Raw genomic sequence first — 3,836 nt, 5'->3', positions numbered from 1 at the left:
GTGTGTGTGTGGGTAGTTAGAGGTTCTAGAAACGGGGAGGAAAATACAGAAGTGTCAAATTGTGAAATGGGAAGTCAGCAAAGAGGAGATAGGGTCTTAAAGTTGTTTTCTTAATACTTGACTTTTTTGCTTTATGCAGATATATAATAAGTTTCATGTTTTAAATATGTAACTTTCACATATAATATGTATTAAAATATAAATGACAGAAATAATTCTGGGGTGTGATTAAAGTCTGTCATAGGTGATGTTTCAAAAGGAAGCCAACAGCCAGGGCATAGCAGCTCACACCTGTGATCCCAGGTGGAAGGATCGCTTAAGGCCAGAAATTTGAGACTAGCCTGGGCAACATAGCAAGACCCTATCACTACAAAAATAAAAACATTAGCTAGGTGTAATGGCACACACCTATAGTCCTAGCTACTTGGAAGCTGAAGTGGGAGGATTGCTTGAGGCCAGGAGTTCAAGGTCATATAGTAAGCTATGATCCTGCCACTATACTCCAGCCTGAGCAACAGGGTGAGATCCTGTCTCTAAAAACAAAACAAAACAAAACGAAGCTAGGAAGACTCATGGAGTTTTAAGAGCAGAAGTGATTAGTGCTGCCCAGCTCTTGAGTTCCCTCTGCAACATGCAGTATTGGCCATCTCTTACATACCTCTGGTGATAGGGAGCTCACTACCACCATGTAGACAGCCATGTTTGGATTTCCTGATAGTTGAGAAGTTTTTCCTCTTATTAAGCTGGAGCCTGAAACATTTATCATCAGTCTTAAAAGTTTTCTTGGGTCTCCACAGGGCCCTTCCGCTCCCCACTGGCACCATGCCTTGTCAGGGAGAGATTGGGAGTTAAGGATTGTCCCCCCACCTCTGGGTAATGCACAGTTGATTATAACTCAGCAAGCTTCTTTTCTCTAATTATTTTCTGCTCTTTTCTTTCCAGGCTCTTAGAAGCATTGATCATGGAATGACAGAAAAGTCAAGTTATCGACCTTTGTGCTTTGTGAAGAGTTGGGAAAACTGTGTTGTAGATGACTCCTTTTGTATGTTTTTAAAATTAGATGCAAACTAGATTCATATGCAGATGTAGTTTTTAGCAGGAAAAAACATTGGGAAAACAGACATGCATGTGGTTTTTTATACTTTTGAAATGAATTGCTCCACAAGAATTCTTTTTTAAATGACTCCTCCCAGGGAGATCACATAATGGTATGTTTGCAATTCTGAAGGGCTCAAAATGAGGCTGTGTGTTAACTGTGACTCTTCCCCGGTCATTTATGACCTCTTAGTGGGTGCTCTGTGACTTAGGAGGGAGGAGGGTCCTAGCTGTCCTCTGCCTGACCTTACCTCACTGTGTGACCCAGGTAGGTCCTTCGCCCTCTCTGGGCTCTGGACTCTTCACCTGTGAATGTGGCATTTGGACTGGACGGTACCAGTGTACCTTCTAACCCTGCTGTCCTAGAGGAAAATGGCTCTGTGGGAAAAGTACGTGTAGTGTGCGGTCTAACCATTCTTTTTTAAAGTGGTATTTCTTCAGAAACAAATCGCATTGCTCATACCAGGGTGTGGGCAGTTAGCTGTAGCTCTTCTATTCCTGCCTTTTCTCCACTGTAAAGAGATTCAGGCCTAGAGGGGATGCTTTACAAGACTCAAGAGCCTCTCGGATGGGCATTTGGAGATCAAAATGTACACTTGGTAGCCCAGCATTCTCTAACCAGCTGGGCAGTGGAGACTCGGCTTCTGGACATCACATTGTAAAAGAGGGCTAGTGTTCTCTCTGGGCCATGGTATTAGAGTGTAGTAGAATACATTTTACTTATAGATGTTTGACCACATTCAGGAATTAGGCTTTCTTTTTTTCTTTTCTAATAAAAGGGAAAGAGAATACTTACTGTTAAGCCAAAAAAAAAAAAAGAAAAAATAGATTTCTAGGTGATTACAAGTCTGTTTAAAGTCAGAATTGGGATCCCTAGCTGTGGGTTGTGCTTTGAGTTCATGAAGCTCTTTTCCAGCTGTGATCCTCACTCTGTGAGGGCGGGCAGGGCAGGTCCCTTTGCAGATGAAGAAACCAGGCTCTGGGAGGTAGAAGTACTTGTCCAAGGTCTGAAGGCCTCTGAGAAGGACCAGGACTGGGGGTGCCCGGACCTCCTTGGCACCCCTTTTACTCCATGGTGCTGCTTCTTGGGGTAATCCCAGAACTATGTGAAGGAAGATGCTGCCACTTCCACGGGTTTCAGGGGCTTTTTACCAAGGTTCCTCCTAACCTCTAAAGCACACTCTCATGCCACTCCCAGTGAGCTTTACACTTTGCAGTCCGTGTTAGAACTGCATTTCCTGCCTTTAAGCCTGGTCATTCCGCATCTAAGATAGCGGGATGGTGTTACCCTAGTGTGTTAAATGACAGAAGGAGACTGGCCTGGGAATCTGAAAACAGGTGGCCATTTGCATAGCTGTCCCTGGCTTGCCATGTGACCCTGAGCAAGTCCCCTTCACTTTCTGGGCTTCAGTGTCCTCATTTGAGTAAGGGGAATGAAACTAGATGAGTGGTTTGCAGACCTGAAAACACTGGAGCCTCTCTTTGAAAACAGTCAGAATTGAACTTGAGGAAAACAGAAGCTGCTCTTGTCTGTTGGGGGTTGGGATGACCAGGAGACCTGCTCATACCTCCTCCCCACACAACACCTCCTACCCCAATGCTACTGTGATTTATTTCTGTGTTGGAGGGTCTGCGGTTAATTCCCCTGTGGTTTGAATGGTTGGGAAATGATTTGGGCAGGCCCTGAGTGAAATCATGTCAGAAGGAACAGGGCTACAGTGGCTCCTCTAAGGGGCACATTCTGTAGTCAGTTCAATCACCTCAAATTTGCCCAGACCCGGAGAGCAGGGGGGCCCAAGCACGTGGCAGAAGTGCTGAGCAGCAGGAGCCCCTGGGGCTGGCTTTACAGGGCAAAAATAAATAATGTCTCACTGTCTGAAATTTTTATCAAAACCAAAAGGGCAGATTAACCTGATTGTTAAAATCTGATGGCTTGTCAAATATGAGTGCTCTTCAGTGGCTCAGAGGACGTGTGCTGCGGCAGCTGCTGTCAAGCGGAGACAGGGTCACACACACACCCCAACAAAGCCTGTGCTTTTCTACCCTGTTTTCATAGATGTTGTGATGTCACGACCGCTGCACCCTGACAATAAATGTTTTTAAGTATAGTCTTTGCAGTCTCTTTGTCCTAGGAATGCTGGTTGTAGGTTTATCATACTTTATGAACCTCGTCACTTTTTTTTTTCTGCATGCCCACAGCAGCTACTTTGGTCCATACCCTCTTCACCTGTCACAGCTGGGCTATGATCACAGCCTCACCCAGTCACCTTGCCTACAATTTTTAACCAGCCCTGATCACCTTACACTACTGGCAGCACGAGCCTTCTAACTGCCCCTGAACTTGGGTGTTACTCTAGGATTGTTCTAGAATTTAATTCACTTGCTGGGACCTGCACTCTGTCTACTCCCACACAGACATTGGGTAGCATCCTTCAGGTGCCAGAAGGGATGAGACGCTGGCCATACGAAGGTATGTGGCCCAGCTCCTGTGCAGACTCGAGTATGGACACAGGTGAGATGAGGCCACCACCCTGCTTGGTAGCACATGACGTCTGCTTTGTGGCCAGAGCAGGGAAGGTCAGGAAAGATTTCTCAGAAGAAGAGACACTTGGGCTGGCAGGAATGGGCATGGGGGGTGGTTCCAGGCTAAGGAAGCAGCATGCAAAAAGGCTCGGCTCGTGGGGAAATGCTGTCCAGTGTGTGAATAGGGGGAGTGGCCAGTGGCTTCTTCGCCACAACCC

The sequence above is a fragment of the Otolemur garnettii genome, unplaced genomic scaffold (genome assembly GCF_000181295.1).
Source record: "Otolemur garnettii isolate 467f Iridium unplaced genomic scaffold, OtoGar3 scaffold00014, whole genome shotgun sequence".
NCBI classification, from domain to species: domain Eukaryota; kingdom Metazoa; phylum Chordata; class Mammalia; order Primates; family Galagidae; genus Otolemur; species Otolemur garnettii.
Note: the sequence above shows the minus strand (reverse complement) of the source record.